Source organism: Lissotriton vulgaris, chromosome 2_1 (genome assembly GCF_964263255.1).
Source record: "Lissotriton vulgaris chromosome 2_1, aLisVul1.2, whole genome shotgun sequence".
NCBI lineage: Eukaryota > Metazoa > Chordata > Amphibia > Caudata > Salamandridae > Lissotriton > Lissotriton vulgaris.
The window spans coordinates 192,101,107-192,128,616 of record NC_141687.1 but is presented as its reverse complement, the minus strand read 5'-3'; positions in this window follow the sequence as shown (position 1 = coordinate 192,128,616).

Below are 27,510 nucleotides of genomic sequence, written 5' to 3'. Positions count from 1 at the left end.
TCAGTGATGTCATTTGAGTTGTCATCAGTGATGTCATCAGTGATGTCACTGACCATGTCATGAATGATGTAATATGTGACATCATCAGCAGTGGATTGTGGGTGCGCGATATATAGTTAGCGCATCTAACTATATATGGAATTTCAATGGTTTTATGCGAGTAAAATAAGGTTTTGTAAATGCAAATCCCTAACTATATATGGCCTAAAACCAATGGTTTTTTCATTGAATTTTCAAGGTTTTGTAAATGCAAATTCCTAACTATATATCGACTATAACCTATGGTTTTTTCAGTGAATTTCAATGGTTTTTTAATAGCAAATATGAAAAGCTTTAAAATGTCAAGTACGTGATAGATAAAAACATTTTGCGTATTTATGCACGCTGATGTGCTTTGAACGCTGCACCCCCCCCTCCCCTCTTTTCTCTTAGTAGTACTCTCTCTTTGCAGATAGTGAACGGTAGTTAACGCAGACCTTTACCCCTGTTGTAATCCGTCGTACCTGCTTGTCTCTCCATTTGATTGATTGTTATCCAAGCATTTACTGTTTTACAATTGATTCTCTCTGGTTCATTATCTATTTACAAACAAGCACAAAGTCGCAATACTCTGTTTAGTCTTTGCAGATAGTGAAAAATCGTGTAAAAAAATAAAAGTAATCGAGCAAAATCAGTAGGCCACTAATTGGATCTCTTTTTGACCTCGCTAAAATAGAAATATTAGGAACAACCCTTCATGAGAAATACGAAAATAGTGAGATGAACTTAGCTCCACACCATGAGGGCTGCAAGACAGCTCGACTCCGTCACCCACCCCGCCCAAAATAACGACAAACCCTATGCAAATATTAAAAATATAGACAACACACCAGCAAAGAAACAGGGTAAAACTTTTTATTAAATAACTATTTACATAACTATTTTATACTTTTTATTGCCCGATCCGGCTAGCTCAATCGATCGAGCATGAAACTCATGCACTCTGATAGCAAGCGTTGCTACTGATGCTATGCAGACCAAAACGGGTTTTCAGTTTGTACATTTTTCTAGATTTTTCAATCCAAGGTTGGTTGACTTTGTAGAACGATGGCTTCAGATTTACAACATACGGTGTGGTGGCGCGGACTGGGAGGGGGCGCTTCGCTCCTGCCCCCTCCCCAAGTAAGATTTTCATACGTGAAAGTACGTTAATGGTTTTGGTCCCTGAGTTGCTTCAATGTCACTGCCATTCTCAAATGGCATAAGTTCTGGATGTTGGGTGCCATAGTTCAGAGTTCTGAGCAGCGCTTGTAACACTGTCTGAAGCTTATTTCCACCTACTGCAGCTTCACTATTCTCAAAGTAAGTGAGCGTCGTTTGTGGACCTGACTGCATTAGAAAACAATGTCATATGAAACCTTCCTAAACAGCTTGACGGAGGCCCCCGAGGGGCGGTGTGATGGCCATGGACTCGGAGAAGACACTTGGCTCCGACCCCCTCCCCAAGTCTTATAGCACCGGTGTAGCCTGAGATCGCCGCCGACATAGGCGGCCGGCTCTCGGGGTCCGGCGGAACTTTTTGCCTTTTGATGACTCTTCTATTCTGGACCTTGTCCCACAATCCGTTTGACCTGAAGACACGCTGTAGTGGGGCGCCCCTTTACCGTTTCAGTTGCCATTCCGCCCACTTTTGCTACACTGTGCCTCTTCCGCCATTCAGCTGTTTACCGCCCGCTCTTGCGACTACAGCGTCTCGCTCACCATGTAGTTGAGTTGCTCCCGCTCTTGCGGTGCAGCGATAGGCGGCTGCCACAGGACTCTCAAAATGGCGGCCGGCTCTTCGGATTTGGGCCTGGTCCACTAAAATGGCCCTGGGACTCCTTGGAACTCGGACGCTTCCCTGATAGGGCTTGGGTCCCATTCTCGAAAACGTCCCCTCAGCCGTGAAGATTCTACAAAAGTCTTGGGGGCCCCCAACTCCCGCAGGCTTCTGGTGGAGAGCGGCTGCCATGTCTGCTCGTGAAATGGCCACGACGGAGCTACGAGATGGTAGTGCTCTCATGCTGACGCCAGCTTTAGTCTGAAACATCCACAAACACTGTAGACTACCAATTCGATCAGTTCCGGTAGCGCCCCAACATGACCCGGAAGAGAAGAACTTGCCCTCCCCTCTTTGACTGATGGTTCTTGTTGCCTGTCCCCTCTGTTGTCATTTAACAGAACTTTTTGGACTGCTGAAAGGGGTTGTGTTCCGAACGCTGGTTGGTGGAGACATTTTGACTATATTCTTGACCTACGTTGTCGCGTAATGCGTTATATGACACGCCGCGTTAGCGCACCCGGAAGTGATCCGAGGCGCGGCGCGCAGCGCGTAACGTAAGCATAACAGGTCATGTGACTTGTTAATAAAACTTTTCATTGGTTCATTTTACTTTTGTTATTTTAATGATGAAAAGCTTGGTCATATGACCTAAAAATTACGCTTTTTATTGTTTTCGAACATTATTTTTTTTTAAACATATGTTATAATATTCCAGGCTAATGTACTTTCCCGGAAAATTTACAACTGTCCTGCAAGTAAAATATATTCCTTTTTCGAGAAAAAGGGCGTTTCTTCGTTCCATGACGGAGCCGTTGAGTAAAAGAGACTCGGCCTGCTGTCTTAGTCGCCGATACGCCTGATTATCAGATTCTTATCGATCACTTTATGTTGCAGAAATAAAAAAAAAAAACTGCCCTTGACCATTTATCTTTACTGCGTTCCTACATATTATACCTTTTATCCGTCATGTAATTGGACTGCTTTATTTCACTTGCCTTTTACTGATTCGAAAACAGTGACTAAAAGTAAAAACTTTACCAATGTAAATACTACTACCGTGTTTTGTTTTAAAAACCTTTATTGTGAAAATGTCAGTATACAAATACGGGCCTATAACCACGTGGGCCGGCCACGGAGCAAACTGAAATCGTATATGATGAGGAGACATTTACACTGTAGAGGAACGTAACGAGCGGGCCATTAGGTTGGAAGAACTAAGGTGTCTAACAGTTGCGGAATCGGTAGACGTACATTTTGTAATTAAAATAAGACAGGGCCACTTACAATAAAATTTTCTAGATATACATTTGCGGGCAAGGAGTTACGAGTCCCATTTATACCGCCGCCATTTTGGGCGAGCCCGGGCAGGTCCAAGATATAGTCAAAATGTCTCCACCAACCATCGGCCAGACCAGAACCCCTTTCGGCCCTGTATGCTACAAGATGGTGTCTTCCATTCAGAAAATATTGTTGGCAGCATTTTGAAAGGAAACAGAAACAGCCGTTCTCCTAGTGAGTTTCACATTGTTACATTTAGGAAGAATGTTGAAGAGTAGTATGTGGAAAATCTGAAGCCATTTTTCTACAAACTCTCAATCAGCCTTGGATGGAAAAAAAAATCCTGAAGAATGTACAAACTGAAAACCAATTTTTGTCTGTATAGCATCAACAGCAACGCTTGAGTCAGCTTTGTGTCAAGCCGCCATTTTCATTCAATCAATAGCGTCCCCCTGCAAACATTCAGGGACCTGGTCGTGTCTTCAGATGAAACGGATTGTAGGAAAAGAAACAGAAAGGAAAAGGAAAAAAGTTCCGCCGGACCTCGGGAGCCGGCCGCCTATGTCATGTGCGACCTTTGGCCACACCAGGGCAATAGTGAAGCTGCAGCAGGTGCAAATAAGCTTCAGACAGTCTTACAAGCACTGCTCAGAACTCTCAACTGAGGCACTCAACATCCAGGACTTGCCATTCGGATCTTGGCGCCTTGTGCTGGTTCCGACCTATTCACACATCGGTCCACTACTGACATCACCTCATAAGCCAACGGGGCACCCCACGCCGACTTTCGGCACAGCATTGTAGGATGGCCACACCAGTGCGGCAACTTGCTGGACACAACCTCGGTGCCATCCGGATCTCGGCGCGTTCGAGTCACTGTACCGCAAAACTGACCGGAACTCAGCTGGACACGCCGTCTTTCGGCGCAGCATTGTAGGATGGCCACACCAGTGAGGCAACTTGCTGGACACCCCCTCGGTGCCATCCGGATCTCGGCGCGTTCGATTCACTGTACCGCAAGAGTGACCGCAACTCAGCTGAACACGCCGTCTTTCGGCGCAGCATTGTAGGATGGCCACACCAGTGCGGCAACTTGCTGGATACCACCTCGGTGCCATCCGGATCTCGGCGCGTTCGATTCACTGTACCGCAAGAGTGACCGCAACTCAGCTGGACACGCCGTCTTTCGGCGCAGCATTGTAGGATGGCCACACCAGTGCGGCAATTTGCTGGACACCACCTCGGTGCCATCCGGATCTCGACGCGTTGTGCTGCCTCGGCCTATTCGCACATCGGTCCGCTACTGACGCCGCCTCACGTGCCAACGGATTTTCTACGCTTTTTGTAGCCCTATGCCGCATAACAGGTCATGTGACTTGTTTATAAAACTTTTCATTGGTTCATTTTACTTTTGGTTTCCTAAAGATGGAAGGCTTGGTCATATGACCTTAAAATAACACTTTTCATTGGTTTAGAACATTTTTTTTCCCAAACGATGAAAGCCCCACCTTGTTTCTGGATCATTCAGACTGAAGCTGGCGTCAGCATGAGAGCACCACCATCTCGTGGCTCCGTCGTGGTCATTCCGCGAGCAATCATGGCAGCCGCTCCCCACCGGAAGCCTGCGGGAGTCGGGGGCCCCCAAGACTTTTGTAGAATCTTCACGGCTGAGGGGACGCTTTTCGAGAATGGAGCCCAAGCCCTAGCAGGCAAGCGTCCGAGTTCCAAGGTGTCCCAGGGCCATTTCAGTGGACCAGGCCCAAAACCGAAGAGCCGTCCGCCATTTTAAGAGTCATGTGGCAGCCGCCTATCGCTGCACTGCAAGAGTGGGAGCAACTCAACAACATGGTGAGCGAGACGCTGTAGCCGCAAGAGCGGGCGCAACTCAGCTGGATGGCCGCCACCTGGGGAGGCCCGTTCACGCCGCCTCCCCCACGCCCCCCCCCCCCCCCGGGCCGCCCCACGCCAATTTTCGGAGCAGCATTGTAGGATACCAAAACCAGTGCGGCAGTTTACTGGACATCACCTGGGTGCCATCAACATCTCAGCGCGTTCTGCTGCCTTGGGACTATTCGCACAACAGACCGCTACTGACGAGGCCTCCCCCCGCACCACCCGGGACGCCCCACGCCAATTTTCGGAGCAGCATTGTAGGATCCCAAAACCAGTGCGGCACCCAGGCGACATCACCTGGGTGCCGTCCAGAACTCTGCACGTTGTGCTGCCTTGGGACTATTCGCACAAAAGACAGCTTCTGACCATTTTTGCTTTTTTGGGTGAAAAATGTTTAAATGTTTGTACAGTTTTTGTTCCGTTCATTATATTTAAAAGTTAATAAAGTTTTATAATGTTACTTTGTTGGAGTGTTATAAATTTTTTTAAAAACGGGTGAATGGGGCCTTGAATCGGGTTATTGTCATGTGTGGGCTTTGCAAGTGTACTGCTACAGGATCGGACATTTCAAACTCAAATGCACGTTCTTTTTCTTACCTTTCCGAAGCATGGAGCGCAATAGCAGGCAGAGAAAGGGTGATGCACGTGTTGAACACTACCTGACCTGGCAAGTTGCTGGCAGTGCCCCCCTGCCCGCTCCTGAAAGAGGGCACACACACACCGCCGCCCGAGTACTTCACAAATCTTTAAAAGACCATGCGCTTGTTCATGAGGCTTAAATGGTTTATCACCTCTTCTAGAACACCTGCATCGACCCTCTGACGTTTCCTGGAAAAATTACCACGTAACACAATACCAAGCCCTGTCAGCTGAAACCCCTGAGGAATCGTGGGGCATATTATCAAGGGGGTTTATCTCCGCTTTTTTGGCTTTAAAAGCCATGAAAGCGAAGATAAAATTATCTCCCTATTACCAAGCTGTCGCTAACACCAGTTAGTGACAGCTAAAAGGAGATAGCGACCATCTTGGGCCCCGCTTTGCATGTCAGTGATACTTATCACTAATGACATGCAAAGTGGGCGTGCCAAGATGTTAGCGACTGGAAACAGTCCCTAACATCGCTATCTCCTATTACCAACTTTTGGAGATATTCGCGCTAAACGCGAATATCTCCAAAAGCTAACACCTGCCCTGAGCAGTTCTTAGCCATGTTATCCAATGGAAGGTGGATAACATGGCTAAGAGCATTTGCTCGATAATACATGAATATCGCTGACTTTTCTGCGATAATAGCAAGGTTTATCTGCGATAAAAATCGCCGATGTGCGGCGAAAATTTTTGTCTCTAAACAAGTTAGAGACAAAAATTATCGCTAGTTGTTCGTAATATGCCCCCGGGTTTTTGCTTGCAGAAATCGGGAGGCGGGAGACTAGCACTGAAATCAGTAGTCTCACGCCTGAATCGGGAGGGTTGGCATGTCTGGATTCTCTTTAGCTGGGGCCATAAACTACATCCGCAGGGGTAGGTGATAGCCTGGGACCAGCCTGGCATCTAAAATGGCTGCCGTGCACGACAAAATTGTGGCATTGGAAAAAAGGCAAGATGGCGCAGACAATGTTTATCAATAAGGATTCATTTATAACAAAGTATTTTATCGCAGTGACAAATTGGCGGTCCACATTTCCTGATTTCCATCGAATCGAACGTTAACAGACGTCACGCAGCAAAAAAAATAAAAAGCTCACGCACAGCCGCTGGAAGACATGTATCAACATATATGAGCCTCCTCAGCCACCCTCATGAAACATAGGGGATTAGGATACGTCTCCCGCACCCCCTTATACCTAGTAATTTAATTAAAACGAAGCACAAAATGGCGAATTCCCGTTTCGCTACCAGTTTGCGGCCCAGTTCGCGGCCCGTGAAGCGCTTCTACCGTGAAAAATCATTTTTTTTTATTTTCCCCACGGGACCCTTTAATAACCCCAACAACATTCCTAGGAGGTCAAGAGGGGTATACCTTGCCCCCTTTCATTAAATTCCCCCTTCGTTTTTCACCTCTTCTTCTCTCTCGATCCTACCGAGAGATAAGATGGCGGCCGCTCCGGACTGTCACGCAGCAAACAAAAAAAAAAGCTCACGCACAGAGCAGTTTGTAGACATGTTATCCAATGGAAGGTGGATAACATGGCTAAGAGCATTTGCTGGATAATGCATGAATATCGCTGACTTTTCAGCGATATTCATGCATTGTGGCCGATGTGCGGCGATAATTTTTGTCTCTAAACAATTAAAACGAAGCACAAAATGGCGAATTCCCGTTTCGCTACCAGTTTGCGGCCCAGTTCGCGGCCCGTGAAGCGCTTCTACCGTGAAAAATCATTTTTTTTTATTTTCCCCACGGGACCCTTTAATAACCCCAACAACATTCCTAGGGGGTCAAGAGGGGTATACCTTGCCCCCTTTCAATAAATTCCCCCTTCGTTTTTCACCTCTTCTTCTCTCTCGATCCTACCGAGATAAGATGGCGGCCGCTCCGGACTGTTTAGAATGTTGACAGACACCGGAGAGCCAATCAGCTTTCTGCGCGCAAAGTTCCGTTTCGCGAAAAGTAAGCGGACCGGAGCGCAGCCCGGAGCGCTGTTACAGATATATATCTTGTTTTGAACGTTAATTTCTCAAAAACTACTGAAGCACATATATTGAGACCTAGCAAAGGCACATCGGGCTAACAGTCCCTACAGTTTTGCCAAGTTTCGTGCAAATCCATTCAGCCGTTCGAGCTAAAACCCCTTTTTTCTCAGCCCCCCCTTGACGAAACCCCCCCAAATTTTCAGGGGCTGCTCAGAAACAAAATGTGCCATTTTCCTGAAAATTTCAGCCGATTCCGTCCACAAACGCCAAAGTTATTAGACATAGAATTTTCAAAAATCCCATAGGGAATTAATCCTAACTATATATACCTACTGGCGATAGCCAGTAGGTAATATATATATATATATATATATATATATATATATATATATATATATATATATATATATATATATATATATATATATATATATATATATATATATATATATATATAATATATATATATATATATATATATATATATATATATATATATATATATATATATATATATATATTACCTACTGGTTATCGCCAGTAGGTAGTTATAGTTAGGACCTAGTTACCAAAGGAAAATTGCAACATTCTATTCCCAAAAACTTTAGTGCCGATTGACGAATCTTCGCAAAATTTTTAAAACTTATGGCCCGCTCTGGTCCACTCCTATTTTGTAACTTTCAGGGTGATTCAGCAAGCGGGGGCCGGGAACAAAATGAGGGTCCCAAAACGTGTTTGCCCCATGCAATTTTCCATAGGAAACTTAAGACACGGCTACAGCCGAAACTGCTGGACGGAATTACACCAAATTTGGCAAAAAGGTAGCCATTGGTTCAGAAAGAGCCCTTTTTGTTAAATTGTGTAAATCCGTTCAGTAGTTGCTGAGAAAATCAAAATTTAAAAAAATTCTATATCTAGAGGCGTGCAGGATCCGCGCACCCTCCCGATCACTGGCTGCATGCTAATTGGCTGTCAACACTCCAAACCAGGAATAAAAACAAACGGGAAAAACAGGAAAAGGGGGCAGGGTAGAAACACCCTGACCCCCTAGGCCTGCTCAGGGGGTCCCACAAGGACCCGCATGGGCCAATATTTTTTTTAATTACTGAATGTGGGGAGGATGCGCGGAGGATCCGTGGAGTCAGCCGCAAAGAAATAAACACAGCGCGGGCTCCCGAGCTTCGTTTTTATTTAGCCCCCGGGTGGGCCAAGTCCCCGGGGCAATCTTTATATTGTAATGGAGGGCCAAAAGAGGCCTTGGGGACCACCACTCCCCCTAGGCTTTTCAAAAATATTTGCAGGAGCTCACGACCCCCCACAGCCCTGGGATCTGCCACCCCCAGGACTTGTGAAATAAATGGGTGGGGGGCTTAAAGACCCCCCCCAAGCCCTGGGGCCTGCCACCCCTGGGGCTTTTCTAAAATATTTGCCTGGGTCATGGCCCTCCCGCAGCCCTGGGGGCCGCCACCGCCTAGGCTTGTATTTTTTTAAATAAAGAAACCTGTGTGGGGGGCTTTCTACCCCCAACATGCCCCAGGGACTGCCACCTCCCCGGAGTTCTAAATATTTAAATTGGGGGTCCATGACGGCCATAAGTGGCCTGGGAGGGGGGCCACACAGCCCCCCTCCCCATTATAAAAAAATATATTAAAAAAAAGAAAGGCTGGCGCCGGGGGGAAAGGGGTCCCCGGGGCCATAAATGGCCTGAGGAGGGGGGCCACGCAGCCCCCCTCCAAAAATTAAATCCAATTTTAAAAATGCCCATGCTACGGGGATGGGTTCCCCTGGAACGATTATGGCCTCTGGAGGGGGGCCACGCAACCCCCTTCCAAATTCTTTTAAAAAATAAAAATAAAAAAGAGGTTTGGCCCTAGGGGATGGGGTCCCCAGGGCCAATACATTAGGAAAAGAAGGGGGGCCACACCGCCCCCTTCTTAAAAAATACATTAAAAAAAAGACCGGCCCACCAGGTACCTCCTGTAAGCGCCAAGGAGCTGCATTGCAGAGAGTTCTAAAAAGGGGCGTGGCCTCCAAACACCTCTCTGCAACACAGCTTTTTAGCACATACTGGAGGCACCTGGTGGGCTAGTTGGTCCCCAGGGAGCCTCAGGATTGAAGAGGAATTAATTCCCCAACTTAAAACGAGCCACAGGGCGTGTTTGAAGACATGTCACCTCAGGCCCCGCCCACTATGGAGTTATGAATAGTAAATCGATACTTCCCTATTTCCCTATATGCACTTACCTCTCGATATTTGGTTCCTTGACAATTTGTCTATGATATGCTTGACATACCAGAGTACAATCAGCTGGAGGTGCTACACAGAGAAAGTGATTAATTATTTTCACCCTGGTTCATATGACTTGGCCATTATATATGAATCTTCCCCTGAAAATTAAGCTGCATGTAAGTTACACAAGCACTCTTCTGCACATTCACAAGCAGTATCGGCTGAGGTACACAGGAATGAAGGGACCCGGGGGAAGCAGTCGCAAATGTGTGTGCCAAGCAGGCCAGGACATGGGATAGGTAGTTTTGGGGGAGGGGCAAGTGTTTAGGGTGGTATAAATGAGTCAGGAGAGATGGGTTCACCCTCTTCCGAATCCTGAGCACTACTGGAAGAGTGGGGGAAAATAGTTTTGATAGGTGATCTTTAACGGTATGTTGGGAGTTGAGGCCTTAGCAATTCAAAATGCTTTGCACACCTTAGGTGTGGCGAGGTCACATATGTCAAGACAAAGAACATGATATGGAAACATGAGTATGTAGATGTCTTCAAGCTATTACATAGGGACATTCAGTCTAAGGTAGGGTCCAAAGAGGAGGAATGGGAACTGATGATGAGGCCCAGGGTGTCCCAACATTGTAATCTGGACGTTGGCTTTCCTAATCCTTGCCAGTGTATACTGAGAGAAGCATGCTGACATCTATAGGACGGCTCAAATGCATTTTGGAGGGAATGCGTGGCTCAGTTCTGACAAGGAAGTTAAAGCTCGGATGAGTCTTAATCCAGACAAGCCGTGGGTTGAGGTGGTATTGCGGGGATTCTGCACATACACAAATCTATGCACAGAAAAACAACACCTTGTGTATAGGGGCTGAACCTTCCTACCACCTTAGTACCCAAAATCCCAAAACTGACTAGCTATAGTGTCTCAGTTGTTCTCCTACATAATCATGAAGTCACAAATGATTAGACAACCCAGAACACAACACTCCAGACTCTCTCAGGAATTGCGGTAGCAAAGCGTACCCTTTCGCTCACTCACTTGTACTTGCCACAATAAAAATTGTCAGAACCACCGTTATAGTACAAAATATTTATTTTAACTATTGTGCTCTATAATGCAGTATACGAGCCACTTTCAACAGCGAAATACATACACCTAAAACAGTTAGCATTGTTACAATTCCATAGAATATAAAGGGGGATGTCTTTGTATATAGACAGTGGAAAAAGGACTGTAAGGCCTAACCATCCAACCCTTGGTAAGATGTTGTTTGTTATATAAAGGAAGAACTCAGGGCTTTGTCAGCAGACCTCATACCTTAGTCATCTCAATGGAAGTTTGAAATCATAAGAACAGCATAGCTCAACTACCTGGAAAGGTTTCTCTCCAAGTGTCTGTTTTGAACAACAGGCCTCCCCGTAATATCAAAGCACGAGTTTCCAGCAGCTCAGCTGTGTTAGCATGTTTTGTCTAGGTGCTAGGGACTGATCAGAAGAGAATAGCAAGGGGCATTGTTTATCAACCTTGCACATCATGTTCAGACTAAACTCCAGGAACAGACAGGGAACTCATAAAGCAGACAGTTCTCATGTGAAAGGCACAGGCAAAGTCTTGCAAAATAAAGTCATGTAATAATGTGCACAAAAGCAGCATCATGGAAGCAAAGCTCATGCTAACTTAGCAATGTCGACAATGGCCCTAAGGGCCATATAACAGTGGACTCGGAAATATGAATGCAATGGATCTTGTTGACCTAATCTAGGGTATTAACAGATACAGCTAATGGTGTTCCGATAACTTACCAGCCCTTTCAGCCACGGCCGGCCCAGCAGGGGGTGGGTTATATGCCTAAGCTAGCAGGACCCAATGTTGAGTTGTGTTGGAATTTTATCAAGTGGTTCTGCTCCAGACACCAATGTAAGTTCAAACACGAATGATCGAAATGTGGGGGAAAACACCCCCTTTCTCAGTGCTTCACACTGGCCAGCTCTGCTGAGCAGTGGAGGGCAGCCAGAGGTAGGGGACATCACCCAATTAGATGGAGGGTGTACTCTCATGCCTCGCTGTATACATGGAGAGGGATGCAGCGTTGAAGTTGGAGTGAGGTTTCAAGAATGGTTTTCAGGTTGGCTACCAGGGCCCTAGGCAAAGCAGGTGGGCAGACAATCTATGATCAGCATAAGAGGCCCAGGAGGAGGTGGCTATGAAGTGGAGAAGGATCCTTGTGAAGGGTGGTGCATGGGTTTGCTTTTTGAGTAGCCATTAATAGACTATGGTTTCTCCACTGGGGGTGGTGCCTAAGAAGGGGATTCCCAAATGATTCACCATTTGTCATGGCCAGAAGAAGTTACAGCAAAGTAGACCAGCATATATATGAAAGCAACCTAGTGTTGCCCAGCTGCTGATATGAGCTTCTATGGTGGGAGAAATGGGGGATTTGTTACCATTGTTAGCAAAGCTCGTCCCACAAAGAGGTGGCCCTGACATTTGGTGCATTTGGGAAAGAACAATCTTGTTCAGCTGTTGGGGTTGATGTTACTGCAGCACATGCAGCATGAGTTGATCAAGGAGACGTTTTCAGGCACATGAATGGTGTGGACGGAATTTGTGCCTCGTAAGTAGTGGAGGGGTGCGATGACACATGTAGCGATCGTCAAGGCTTGGAGGAAGCTCAACAGGGCAATGAGGGTATTTTGCATGGATAGAGGCATTCGGGTGATAGCCCATGGGGACATAAAACAGGAAAACCAGCGTCTCCTTCAGAATAATGGGGTACATCTTTCACAGCTGGGCTATGTGTACTACATGATGGAGATGAGGAATATGGTGAGTAAGTTGTGGAATTAAAATATTTGGTGTAAAAGGACATACCTATGAAGGCCCGAAATGACAGGAGCCGAGGGCAGTAAAAAGCCCAATGGGGTTTTACTGGATGGCAGTATTAGGGAGGATGGAGAATCCATGCGGGCATATCCACCCTCTCGGAAAGTGAAGGGAGCACAGGTGAAGTAAAGCAGAGTGCCGGGTTCTTTGGAACAGCAAAAAGAGGTTTCACTGGAGTAAGTTTGATAGGAGAAGTGATAAAGACATTGGGGACGGGGAGGGGGAGGAGGTTGGTGAGTAAAAGGGAAACAAATGAAGCAATGAAAGTCTGGTGAGAAGTGGGAATTGTTCGGTGAAGAAGGGAATGACGGATTACAGATGTTGGACATTATGTTAATGTTGCTTAACTGATTTTGCAACCCTGTCCAAAAAAATGACCTTTTACGCTGCATTGGGGATTTGGTGTGTGATTATTGTGCGATGAAGCGACCATGGGGAAGCAGTCGCAGATTAGTTTTTTCCCAGAGAAATTTGCATGCCACTCAGTCCATGAGAGGCAATAGGTAGTTTTGGGGGGAAGGAGTGGATGTTTACAGAGGTATAAAGGAGTCAGGGGAGGCAGATTCAGCCTCTTCCTGACTGCTGAGTACCACCAGAGGGTTGAGGGGTAATTGTTTTGGAGAAACTCTCCCACCATACATAAGCATGCGATTTGGTGGAGAGTTGCACTGCACAGCGGTATGTCATATTAGGATAAGTTGCTGGTGAATAGGCTTCAGTTGGGTGGGGGGGAGTCACATGAGGGCGTATCCACCCCTCTGAGGGGATGAAGGGAGCACAGGTGAAGAAAGCGGGCTTTCTTTGGAGGTACCACTAGAGGAGGTTTGGTAGGGGAAGTTATAGAGAGATTGGGGAGTGGAAGGGGGTGGGTGAGTGAAATGGGAACTAATGAAGCAGTGTATGACGCACTGGGTTGAAAGTCTGGCAGACGTGAGAATTGTTCGGTGAAGAAGGAATGACATATTAGAGATATTTGACATTTTGTAAACGGTGTCTTAAAGTTGTTTAATTGTTTTTGCAACCTTATCCTAATAAATGGCCTTTTATGCTATATTGGAGATCAGGCGTGTGATTGTTTTGCAAAGGCAATGGCAGCTAAGCAGAGGCATTCCTTACCCAATCAGACATGTCCACTCCTCATGCCAGCTTGGGAAAATAGTGTCATGTATGGGAAACTGGAAAGCTTGTGCAACTTGACAGCCATTGCAGAATCAATTGTGCAGTTATTAATTGAAAAATGTAAAACCCAGAAGCCATTCTCAAATTGGGTTACTTTCACGCAGATTTAAGACATTAAAGCCATTGATCACCACACCATAAATCTTTTTCTAAACAGACCTTCATATTCATTCTGCAGTTACAAAAATACAAACACACTGCAAAGGAATCAGTCGAATTATTATCTTTAGTCCTAATCAAAATGCTAAACAGTTCTGAAGGTTTAAAGCAAAATGTTGGGGCTCTGCTACAGAATGCAAGTCTACCATATCATTCAGGTATTCATTGGTCCGCCTACAAAGCTCTCCAAGAGGTAGGACCAGCATCCCTGAACCACTGCCTCTCATTCCACAGATCCGCCAGACAACTTCGCTCCGCCCAACTGTGGGCCCCCCCAGTGCAAGGGCTGCAGATGCCTGTGGATACCAGCTTTGACTGGTAAATAATGCAAATAATTGTAATGTAAATTTTGGGTTGTTGCAGGTGTGCTTGCCTTTAAGTTGCAATAATACATCTTTGCTGTTGAGCAGACGATTGCAGTACAGAAATGGTGATCATTTCCCAAAACCTTCACATGGGCTTGCAAAATCAGTGGTTTCCTTTCTCTGCTTGACATTCGAGTTGCCAGACACAAATGTGTTTATTTTATTGAACACAGAAGCTGGAATATTGGATAGTGGACATTGTCATGGAAAACAGTATTGCTTGATCCCAGTTGCATTTTGAGCTGTCTTTGTTAATTGGTTTTAGTTGGTATTATTTTTGATGAAACCGGTAGACTTTTCCTTAGTTTTTTTCTGGTGGGCATAAACATAGTCCTAATTATGAAATGCTTCTGGCGGGTTGAGGGGTGCTGTCATCCCTCACATACGATTTTCCAATTGGTTTGCAACATTGCCAGACAGCCCTTATTTATGGCCCCCAGAGCAGAAGCATGATTGATGAAAACAGAGGTCAAGGTTAGGTCATCCTGCACAGTGAGCTCAGAAGCAATTGAAAAGCTCGAATGATTTTGCTAAAACAAACCTGCCGGATGTTCTCTCAATTCAGTTGCTGAATCAAGCATCTCTTTCAAGAATGTACCTTACTTTGATGCTGTGCTGAACCATCTGTTTGTATCCAATTGCTTTTAAACCAGAAGGCTTCTGTTAAGTTGTATACATTATGTTGTATTGTATTTGCAATTATGTGGAGCTCCATACCCCTGACAAGGCATCAAAGCGCATGCGCAGTGAGGAGGTGCGTTACTCATTACTACATGGCAGTCAGTGGCGTATCTGCGTATTGGTTCGATGTGAGCGAGGAGTAGAGTTGTGCTTATATGCTGTGATGCTGCACCTATGCTTGTACTTAAAGTGAAAAGAATTGAGTGATAGAACACTAGGGGGCAGATTTACAAGCCCCTTGCCCCTCTTTTGCGCCGCCGTTGCGTCACTTTTGTGACGCAGCGGCGGCGCAAAAGCTGCGCCATGGTGCCGGCTATTTACAACGGGACGCATTTGGGAGATGCGTCACGTTGCAAAGCCCTGCACCTTAAGGAGGCGTTCCGGTGCAGGGGGCGGGGGGGTTCCGGCGCAGGAACGCCTCCTAAAAGTGGCTGAGTGAAATCTACAAGATTTCACTCAGTCACTTTAAGGCCAATGCTACGTCAAAACCATGCGCCTGCTTGAAGCAGGCGTAAGGCTTGACGCAGCATTAGTAGAATGGGCCCTCCAGAGCATTGCTGGAGCTGCGTCGCGCATGCGATGCAACTCTAGCAATGCGACTCATTTACGGCACAGATGCGTGACGCATCTGTACCGATTTTGCCCCATGGTGCACCGCATTGTAAATGCAGCGCATCATGGGTGGCGAAGGCATGGCGCACAATTACTAGCGCATCTCTGCTAATTTGCAGGGATGCGCCAGTAATTGTAAATATGCCCCTAGGTATTGATGGATACAAAGGGTGTTGCCGCAGCATGGCCTGTGTGGGAAGTATGTTGGTGATGAGCAGGGACATCTTAAGAAATTTGGGGGCCCTGGGCCGAAAGTATTTTGGGGGACGCTCTTCAGAACAGCTTTGAATTTATGATCTAGTTTCAACTCTTGCATAAACTATTTGGCCAAGTCACTGATAGTGCACAGGCACATTCATCCAAAACATAAATGTGTTTACATCTAATATTATTCAGGGATAGTGATGTCAGCTTTCAATATTGTAATACAGCAGCTGCTCACTAACAATATTTCGAACATAAAGAAACTAATTTTATGGATGCTGCATGAAAGATTAACATAACATTTCTCTGCAAAATGTCTGTAATACACGCTCACTCATCAACCATATTAAAAATAATGCAAAGGAAACTGTATTTAAAACAAACTGTTTAAAAACGTATAAACCCCTTAACTGCGGGGTGTTTTTCCCCCACTGGGCGTGGGGGAGAGTGGCGCGCAGCGCCGCTCGGCTGGTGACAAGCTGAACTCGTCATTAGGCACAGCGGAGCTACCCTCATGACGAGCTGAGCTCGTCACGACCACACCCGTTTTCGAATGTTCAGCACAGCGGGGAAATTATCCCTGCGTGCGAACGTTCCAACGGCAGCTCAACCGTCCCTCATGACGAGCTAAGCTTGTCACTATCACACAAGGGATTAAAGATCATCCAGGCAAGACTCTCTGCAGAACAGAGCTGGCTCTATCAGGGGCCCCCTGAAAGTCTGGGGTCCTGGGCCAGAGCCCACTTTGCCTTAAACGTCTCTGGTGATGAGCCTGAAAGACAGAGAGTGCTTAAAAAGTGTTTGTGTGCATATGCATGCGTCTAGGTGAAAGTGTAAGAAAAGACCTGGTTGCGCTTGCACACAAGTACCAACCATGTTTGGATTTGTCAATATGCGCACCAAAAGTGCCCTGAGGCTACAGGATGTGATCCAGGGTAGGGCAATCTTACATATGCAGAATATGCTTTGGATTAGATGCTCTTAGGAGAAGTAAGGTGCAACCAGGAGGAAATGGCAGCATACATTCAGAAATAGCTTATGCTATGCTTAGGCGGGCCATTGTGGTCCAAGCAAACATTATGTGATCAGCAATAGTATATGCATGAGACCACCTCAGTGTGACAGGCAGCAAACCCAAGGAATGGATATTATACAATCTACCATGGCACTTGCTGCTGGAAGTCCACCCATGAGTGGCAGGATCTAACCACAAGAATGGGAAGTTCCACACCCCAAGGGATTAGATATTTGCTGTGAGGAGGGTGGCAGACACCAGCCTGTGCAAATGACAAGTTCTACAACCAGCCATAGGACTTGCTCTGTGTCTATCCAGGAGCAGCAGTGAGCAAGCACACTAGAAGCACCAACCATGCATAACCATGGTATAAGGTCTGAGGATGCCACTCAGAAGCAGCCAGGAGTAGAGTGAAACAGGCAACAGGAATGGGTCTGCGCCACCAGCTATGGTGAACACTCTAATGAGTGCAGTAGGGAGAAGCCCACACTATTAAAACGTCCTTAGTATATGCTCTGAGGAGTTTGCAAAGCAGCTGCAGGGAGCAACACGTCGGCATGGGCATTATAAAACCAGCCAGAGTCTTTGCTCTGAGGAGTCTATCCAGGAGCCGCAAAGAGTCTCCATTATGCAACTCGCTATAGAAAATGACCCGAGGAGTTCACAGAGCCGTGATAGTCGCCGATTCCCAGCAGGTCTCATGTGTAGCCATTTAGATATGTATAAAATGTAAAGGTCTACATTTCTGGATGCAAAAAAAAAAAAATGTCACCCTGTTTCCCAGGGCAAAAATATGTTTCTCAAAGAGAAACCTCTACCAACGTTATCATATTTTTTGAGAGTGCTACCACCACATTACACCTGAATATACATTGACATAAGCAATTTCAGCTAATGGGAAACCATCTTTAAAAAGTGGATCAATTCACACCAACTTTGTAGGTGGAACCCCCCTGAAACACCTACAATGACACCCTGAAAGCAGACTCGCTGAAGTGGAAATGTCACCATACTGGAGAATTCCTGTGAGAGTATGCCATTTTACAAAGATAATATTTCCTGCGAAGGAATCAAGAACAGAAGTGAGCTCTCATAAATGGCTTTATTAGTGCACTTGATTTTTACTCTGGTGCTGCAACAAGTTCACGAATGTGCCGCATTATGCTTTTAATAACATTGTGTTGAAGATGTAAAAAATAAATACTACACTACACTTGCTCTTGGTAAAAAATTTAAATTGCTTCAGGTTCTAGATAATCAGGAGTTGGGGAGGCGCATAGTAACTATAGCATAAAGTGTTCACTTTCATGCTTTGGGTATATAATTGAAAAATTTGAATGTACAGATTTTTTCATTTCTTCATCGGGTTATGACAAATGTGTCTGCAGATATTTGAAGGTTATTCAAAGGTTTGGAATGGCTCTACTAGAGACTTTATTAAGTGCTCTGTCCCGAACAGCTAATCGTCTTGCAGGGAGAACTCTTTCAATAATTATTGTCTCATAATTTTGTATCAGGAGCTGAGTTTAAGATTCCCTTCAAGGAAGGAGTTTCGTTGGGTGAGTAAGGATACAACATGTTAAAGTGCCATACAGTTAAAAGAATAAGGAATGTTACAAGCAAAAGGTCATGTAAAGGTAAAATGTATTATCCAAATATCATAATATTTTGAGAAACGTGCTTGAAGAAGTATAGATAAAAACACCTTTGGTCTTTTAAATGAAAGTCAGCGATAGAAACGTTTAACGTGGACGTCTATGTAAGTTCATGTTTTCCTACTGGAAGTGGTTAACTATTCAGAAAAAAGTCCAAGTTTCAATGTGGGATTTAAAAAAATAGGAATTTGCTAAATTCAGGTTGTGAGATTGCAAGTGGCTTGATAAGACTTGGTGGTTTGCAATGGTGAAAGAAGGTACCTTCAGAGTGAGGTGTCTAATGGTGCTCGCTCCTCTGCAACCATGGTCTAAAAGCTGTAACTGACCAGAGCGCCATAGAGTTGCAAAGGCAATTTGGGACTTTGCTATATAGAGATCTACAGAAAGTACAAAGAGCTGAATGAAGCACTTGCAAGGGTTGGGTGGTTGCTTCTTCTCCAGGCCGCAGGTGGAGCTTCCTCCTGGACCTTCTATGTGTCTCTCAAATACTTGGACGGTAAACACTTGTCACAGATAATTTTGCTGATCTTTGGAAGCCGCTCACAGAACTCTCATAGACAGTGATATTGTGAACTTCAAAATCCTCAACAGGTTAGTTGCTTCATGATCAAGTCTTTTGGACTTGGGAATTTCATTGTTTCTCTCAGCTCTCCTCAATGTATCCAAAGCTTACGAAGGGCAGACTCTTGCCTTTTAGTAAATCGGGAGGCTAGCGTTGCTAATTCTGGCGGGCACATTCAAACAGGACGCTTATGTAAGGGAGAATGATTCTTGACAATGTTTTTGCCCAGAAATTCAGAACATTCATTTGTGTATAAGATTCGCATGGTCAAATCCCCAACGCACTGGCCACGCCCTGCCTCTCCAGTCCTGCATCCCCAACTCTCATGGAGATCCGAACTCTACTTGTTCTGCATATTTTGTGAACTGAGGCTCTTCACGCTCCATGGTACTGCTGTCCAGTCCTACTCAGAGCGATAGATGTTGGCCGCCCAGCAGAAGTGGGGCCTCAGGTCTTCCTGACCTGCAGCCTGTCCTTCATTGTTTGTGTTCCACCTTTCGATGTAGAGTCCCCTAAACCCACAGCACCAAAAAGGCTCCTGATGGGCTTGAAAAGTCAATGGTTTGAAGTTCCTTCCACATGCCCACTTTTAGGCTCCCCTCTCAGCAGAGAGGGGGGCCTGGGGTTTACACAAAGCAGACGGGCTTCAAAACCAACGTAAAACAAATCAAAGGACTCAACTACATCTGATATAAAACATTTGCTAGTCAACTGAGATTTCTTTCTGCATTACAGTGCCCTAAATCTATTTAATATGGCAAATAAAATATGCAAAAATGGATCCACAATAATGTAGAGTAGAAACGAACTATTTTTCTAAGTTGATTACAGACTACAATCCCTCAGTAGTGTGTACTTTCACACCAGAATCCTTTTAAGCATTAATTATTCGGAAAAAATATTTTTTTGTAAGAATAACTCTCATCTCATTGTCGTTCAGAAGAAATCACTGTTTAGAATCAGCTTGATGCTACCAAAAAGCCAAATAGCTCAGTATATTTTAAAACAAGCGCCCTTAGAGCAAGCGTGTACCTCTACAAAAAATGGCTCTTCCACCATTGTTTATAATGGCTCCACCCTGATAAAGCCCCGGGGCCGCCGAATTAACAGTGTGCTGCAGTTGAAATCTTGGTGTGCACAACTCTAATTGCAGAGGTGCAGCAGTGTCCAAACCCTAGTCATCAGTTTCAGCATCTGCCATTTTTTTTGATTAGCACAAAGGTGTATATTCAATTTTTCAGCAAAAAGTTCTCATTTTACGAAGTTGCAAACAACTGAAAATATGTCACAAAAGCATTGGCAAAGCCAATGGGGCACATATTGGCAACTATGCTTGTTTTGTTATCTCATGGTATTTGTACAACTTTTTTGTTCAGGGAGCATCTGGTCTCTTAACTTACATAGTACCATAGTTGCCCCAGCACTGTGTGTGGATGTGCACCTTGTCAACGAGCAGAATGCCTTTACTCACAGTGAAATTTGCCAATGGTTGAAGGTGGCAGCTCTTTTGCCCTGTAGAAAGGTAGGGCCGATTTCGACCAAGAACCTTTAAGTATTTTCCCGGCGTTAGCCGCCTCTCATACCATTCGAATTTATCAAACAAAGAGGCAGGCGCTGGAGACTGGAAGGCAGGAAACAGGAGTTTATTCCGACGGAGCAGAACACATCAAATCGGACAACAGGGTATCTTCTCGAGGTGCTCTAAACGCATCTCTGAGGCCTGGCCTCTTATACATAGGTTTATGATCTTTATTACAGTTTATTGCATGTGGCACATTCCTGAAAACACTTTGAAGTATGGAAAGACATCCTCGGAATCCCCGCTTCAAGCCGGTTCCCACACACATTTACAGTAGAAGTCCCCACCCCGGTCACAGTAGGTGATGACTGTTGCGCAGCTGGACATTCCGCCGGTTCCCGGAATGTATGCAGTTGATCGGATCTCATGGGGTGGGGGCTTTGATCAGTCATAGATCCTTTGGAGTGGAGCCGCTTCCTACTGAATGGGGGCAATAAACTGTATCCGCAGGGCCAGGTTGGGGCCTGGGAACGAGTAGGACAATCGGGCACAGAGGAAGAGGGGGTTCATCAAAGGACGGAGAGAGGTGTTGGCTGGGTACGGGATGTGACTCCGAGGCAGGGTCGCGCTGGAAGGGAGGTTTATGGCCTAAGCATGTGAGAGCGGGGGCTGTCAGCGTGCGGGGGATGCTTACAAGGTCAGGGGGAGAGACGCACTGGCTAGAGGCAGTGGGCAGAGAGGCCATGGCATTCAAAATGGCTGCTGCTTACGCGCGCCTGAAAGGGGACCAGATGGCGCCGATAATGTTGATGTCGAAAACCAGATTTTAACAGTCCTCCCTTTTCAAAATATCTAGCCAGCTTGTCAGTTGACGTCTATCCCCATTAGGTTCCGCACTTCGCCCTCATAAATAGCTCTCATGCGTTCGGCTTCAAAGTCCAAAGTCTTGGGGCAGATACAGTTAACGCAAAGTGAGCACAGGGGTGGCAGACATTGGACACCCAGGCAGAATCCACATATTACGACAATCGGTATCAATATGATCATAAACAACCTCCACCCCCAGTACTTTACAGCACTCCAGAACCAACTCCCAAGCGACCATTCTTCTTGTTCCTGGTGAACTTCCGAGGAAAGTCTGTGGAGGTGTTCAATGGCTTTGTACACTGAGGGGGAGTTGTCTGGTATATAGGTGCAACAGCTGGACCCAATGATGCGGCATGCTCCTCCGCGATCCGCTAGAACCACATCTAGAACAAGGCGGTTTTGAAGAGCCACCATGCGGACAGCCTGAAGCTCGGCTGTATTGTTCGTGAGGATGCCAGCTGTAATGTTAGTTGTTGTTTCAACTGCCTGGGTCAAATGTCGGATGGGACGGCTGTTCGCCATCGGGCCCCAGAGTGGAACAAGTTCCTTCATGGCGTCCAGGAACTGTGCTCCGGTAGAGTCGGCTTGCTCAATGTCCTTTGCTCATTTTTGTCGGTGGTGGTTTGCTGGAGCCACATAGGTCGGAGGAAGGATGAAGGCAATGTAACAGGTACCCCCCCCCCCAGCCTTTGGGGAGCCAGGTGTAAGCTTTTGTACCACACACAAAGTACATGTTCGGAGAGGTGACAAAAGAGGGTGGATCAGTTGAGTCCAAAGTTCTGGTGATTCGGCAAGCGCTGTGGCCTACCAGCTGTGTCCCAAGGCCTTCGATGCATACAAGGCCCGAGACATTGACAACAGATAGGGCCACAGTCAGGGTGGCAGCTGTTCATTTCCGGAGGTAGGAGAAGGTGGGTCTGGCGGGGTTATTTAACACCTGCATTTCAATCCGTTCTTTAGCAGGGATGTCCAGATGAATAGAGTCCTTAGATGTCAGAGGGCAAAAGGGGGCAGCGGTTCTCCTTGTTTTGTTCTGCCAGACCCCATGATAGAAGTGTGCCATAGTTCTGCTGGAAGTGGTATTGTCCCTGTAGCTCTCTTGCAGGAGGATCAGCCAAGCAAGGCAGAAACCATGAACGGAGAAAGGCGAAGGAATGAAGGGGATAGAATGTCCAGTGGCGTGGGGTAGCAACCCGCAGATCCAGCAGTTGGTGGCATTGGGGGCAAGGTTGTGTTTGGTGCAGCAACTGCACGAAGGAGTTGTTCCAAAACTCCTTACGTCTTTCTCGGAGTTGTGGTGAAAGAGAGACCAGGTAGTGTTCTTTCATTGTGATAGGCTGTGCGGTGGTTAGAAAAGTGTTGTGAGCTGGAGCGCTCTCTTCCATGATCCAGGGGTGGTCATGAGGAGGAGGCAAAAGAGAAGGGCGATAAAGAGGGCAATAGTCTTTGAGCTGTGGATTCTGTCAGCCTTTGGGTTTCTGTAGCGGCTCTTCGGATGTCCGGTTGCTTCCATCATCTTCGTGTCGGGTGCTTCCATCATCTTCATATCGGGCGCTTCCATCATCATCAAGGGGCTCGGTAGCGGGCAGAACCACAGACTTCGTTTGGCTTCTCTCCTGGCAGCCTTTGTAGTGTTAGGCCACCGCTCTGAGAATTGTAACTTAGTCAGTGGTCTGCTTAGCCGAAGCTCCCTCCTTTCGTCGCAGGTTGTACCCTTCTCTGGATGGCACAGTGGGATCGGGGAATTCTGTCAGTTCAAGTGTCTCTTTATCAGGGTAACAGCTCAGGGATGGTCGATCCTTGTTCAGGAGCTCTTCTTGGGTGGCCACGTCTTCGGTCGTCGTCAGGGCTGAGGAGATCTTCTTACAGTGGTGTGCGTGCAGCCAATTTTTCTTCCCTTCCACTCGAAGAGCTGTTCGGGTGGTGATCAAAACTTGCCAGGGGCCCGTCCACCGGGGTTCCAGACTCTTTGCTCGCTGGAAGTTCTTTATTAGGACATAATCTCCGGGTTGGATGTCGTATCCAGGGCCCCTGCCAAGCATCGGGAATGGCATGCAGCACCTGTTGATTGATAACAGACAGTGTCTTAGTCAGATTGTACAAATAGTCAGACATTAGGACGTCCGGGACGTCGTGAATGGATGTTGGTTTTGGTGCAGACCAGATACTCATGGGTCGGCCAAAAACCACTTCGTAAGAGGTCAAATGGTGTTTGGTGGGAGTGGAACGCATTGAAAGCAATGCCAGTGGGAGATCGTCTGGCCATTTCAGTCCTGTGGTAGCCACTATCTTAGCTAGCTTGAGCTTCAGTGTAGCATTGTGTCGCTCAACTAGTCCAGCAGATTGGGGGTGGAAGAATGCATGAAATTTTTGTTTTACACCCAACCCTTTCAAGATGAGTTGGATAACTTCGGCTACAAAATGGGGGCCATTATCGCTCCACAAAATTCGACAAAGGCCGTAGCGAGGGAAGAACTCTTTCAGCAGTACTTTTACAGTGGCAATGGCAGTGTTGTCGTCAGTTGGGTAGGCTTCCACCCACTTACTAAATGCGCACACGACAACAAGTACATATTTCAGGCCTTGGCATCTTTCGAGTTGGATGTAGTCCATCTGCAGGACTTCAAATGGGTGATTGGGAACCCCAAACCCTCCCCGGGGTACTACAGTTCCTTTCCCAGGGTTGTGTTGCAGGCATATCAGACATTGTTGGACCAGCCGTTTAGCAGAGTCTGTAATCTTGTCATTGTGCCAGACTCTGGAGACAAGTTCGGCCATAGGGGTAGATCCTATATGTGCAGGGGAGTGTGCCATAGTCAGTATGGGGATCAGGTACGAGTCGGGCAGCAACCATTTGTTCGTGTCTTTTGTCCGCCAGCAGCCTTCATCGTCTTCCAATCCCACCCGTGCCCATTCAGTCAATTCTTGTGGTGAGCTAGCCATTTGGATGTCCCTAATAGTCTCCCTAGCGTCCGTCCATTTTTCTGCGTGTGACCTAGTCACGTACATGTGTGTCGTTGTCCTATTCTTGGCTGTGGTTCGGGCAGTAATGTCGGCCAGTGCATTCCCCTGCCCAATGATGTCTGTTACCTTTTTGTGGGCCTGACACTTGATGACTGCAAGTTGCTTGGGGAGGAGGACCGCTTCATTCAGGGTGGAAACTAGATCTCCATGTAGGATGGGTGTGCCGTGTGAGGTCAGGAATTCCCTCTCCTTCACTAGGAGCCCAAAATGATGAAGCACCCCGAAGGCCTACTGGCTGTCGGTGTAAATGTTTACTATGGTTCCTGCCGCTAAGATACATGCTCGTGTGAGGGCAACCAGTTCTGCTGCCTGTGCCGATCGTTGTGTGATGCGTGCGGTCTCTACTACAGTCCGGGCTGTGGTGACTGCATAAGCGGCTGAGGTGGTGCCATCGGGGAGTTTGATGCAAGAGCCGTCAACCCACAGTTCTCCGTCAGGGTCTTTGAAGGCAGAGGTCAACCCTACTCCTAGTCTGTTCGTCCGTGAGGGTCACACAGTCATGTATAGGGGACACATTGGGGTCGTTCTCAGGTAAGGGCAACAGAGTGGCTGGATTCAGGGTGGTGCATCTTTTCAATGTGATGTGGGGTGCAAGCAGAGTCAGTTCGTACCCAGTCAATCGTGCACTAGTCAGATGTTGCGTCTTAGTCTGGTTCAGGAGAGTGTCGACCGCATGGGGTACCAGCACCGTGAGGGAGTTAGAGAGCACGATCCCATCACTTTGTTGGATAGAGACAGCAGCGGCAGCTACAGCTCGAAGGCAGGCAGGCAAAGCTCTGGCTACAGGGTCAAGAGTGGCAGAGAAGTAGGCACATGGGCGTTGCTTGGGGCCAATGGACTGAGTCAGGACAGACAAAGCACACCCCTCCCTTTTGTGAGTGTAGAGGGAGAAGGGCTTTGTGTAATCGGGTGTTCCTAGGACGGGGGCTGAGCAGAGGGCATCTCATAGTTCTTTGAAGGAGGATTGGCATTCAGGGGTCCAGGGAAGCGGGATGGGGACATCTTTAGCAGTGGTTTCACAATGAGGCTGAAATTCGGCAACCACTGTCGGCAGAAGGAGGTGAGGCCTAGCAGGGAGCGGACTTGTTTCTGTGTTTTTGGGACAGGAATCTCGAGAATGGTCTGAATTCGATCAGGTGTAAGCTTCCTCCCGTCTTTGGACAGGAGGTGGCCTAGATAAGTGACCTGGAGTTGGCAGAATTGCAGCTTCTTTCTGGAGACCTTGTGGCCATTTTCCGCAAGGAAGTGCAGGAGTTGGATGGTGGCTGTGACTGCAAGTGGAGTGGTGTCGGCCGCCAAAAGAATATCATCGACGTACTGTATCAACACCACTCCATCCGGTAGCTGGACTGCGTCCAGTTGTCTCTTGAGGGCCTGGCTATAGATACTGGGGCTTTCAGTGTAGCCTTGGGGTGCTCGACAGAATCTATATGAGCGGGCTTTTAGGGTGAAGCCGAAGAGGTATCGGCTGTCTGGGTGGATGGGGATAGAGAAGAAAGCGTTCTTGAGGTCAATGACAGTGAAGGTAGTGGCAGTGGAAGGAATCAGAGTCAGAATAGTGGTGATGTCTGAGACTACGGGGTACTGAGGTACAACCACTTTGTTAACCTCTCGTAGGTCGATGATGAAGCGGTACGCTTTCTCATCTCCCTCACCCTGCTTCTTAACAATGGGTAGGATAGGGCTGTTGCAAACATTGCTAACTACTTCTTCTACCACTCCTGCATCTATCAGGGACTGGGTAATCTTTACCAATGCCTTCTCGCCCTTGGGCGATATCCGATATTGTGGAAGTTTCGGGAGTATTGCGCCTTGTCGAACAGTTATGTGCACTGGGTCGATCATCATGCGTCCTACGTCCGAGTCGGTCTTGGCCCACAGATATGGAGGTAGAGTGTCAAGTAGGGACAAGTCAGCATCAGTGATGGAAAACATGCGTTGGTTGGGACAAAGTCTGAGCAGGGTCGGGTTATCATACAAAAAGACTCGAACTCCGTCATGTGAACACCTAATGGTAGCTCGGAAATGTTTCAGTAAGTCAAGTCCCATAATGGCATCGGGGGTGTTGGATGAAAGCAAGAACGTCGTGTCAGTGGTGTTATTTTCTAAGTCAAAGGAGATCGGCGTGGACAGGGGATTAGTGGAGGGCGATCCATCGAAGCCTATCGATGTACAAGTGAGCCAGACAAGGGTGTCCTTGGAATCAGTCGTTTAGATAACGCGCTACGTGTTCTCCTCATTGCTTCTTCAAAACCCCCCCGCCCACTCCTCAAACCCCGACCAAGCAGCCACTAACCTCACCCAATGGTTATCCAACAGCGCCGACATCCTAGCACCACTGAAAAAACGACATATCAAACTAGGCAGCAAGAAGGCCTCCTGGTTCAACGATGATCTTAAGAAATCCAAGAAACTCTGTCGCGCCCTTGAGAAGGCCTGGAAAAAAGACCCTAACACCAGCACCAAGGACGCCTTAAAAAACGCCACCTGCATTCACCACCAACTGATCCGGAATGCCAAGAAAGCCGCTTTCAAGGACCGACTAGATAGCAACACCCACAACAGCAAGGAATTATTCAACATCGTCAAGGAATTTACCAACCCCTCAGCCAACTCCAACGACATCACCCCCTCTCAAGCCCTCTGCGACTCCCTAGCCTCATTCTTCCACAACAAAATTGCAGACATCCACAACAGCTTCGACAACCGACCCGAAGACCAACCCACCCAACCCTCTGCAGGACCCCCACCCCCCTTGAACATCCTCAATGACTGGAATCCAATCTCCACTGAGGACACCATCCGTCTGATGAACTCTATCCACTCAGGATCCCCCACAGACCCATGCCCTCACCACATCTTTAACAAAGCAGACTCCATTATAGCACCGCACCTCCGAGACGTCATCAACTGTTCCCTCAACTCCGCAACCTTCCCGGAAAGTTGGA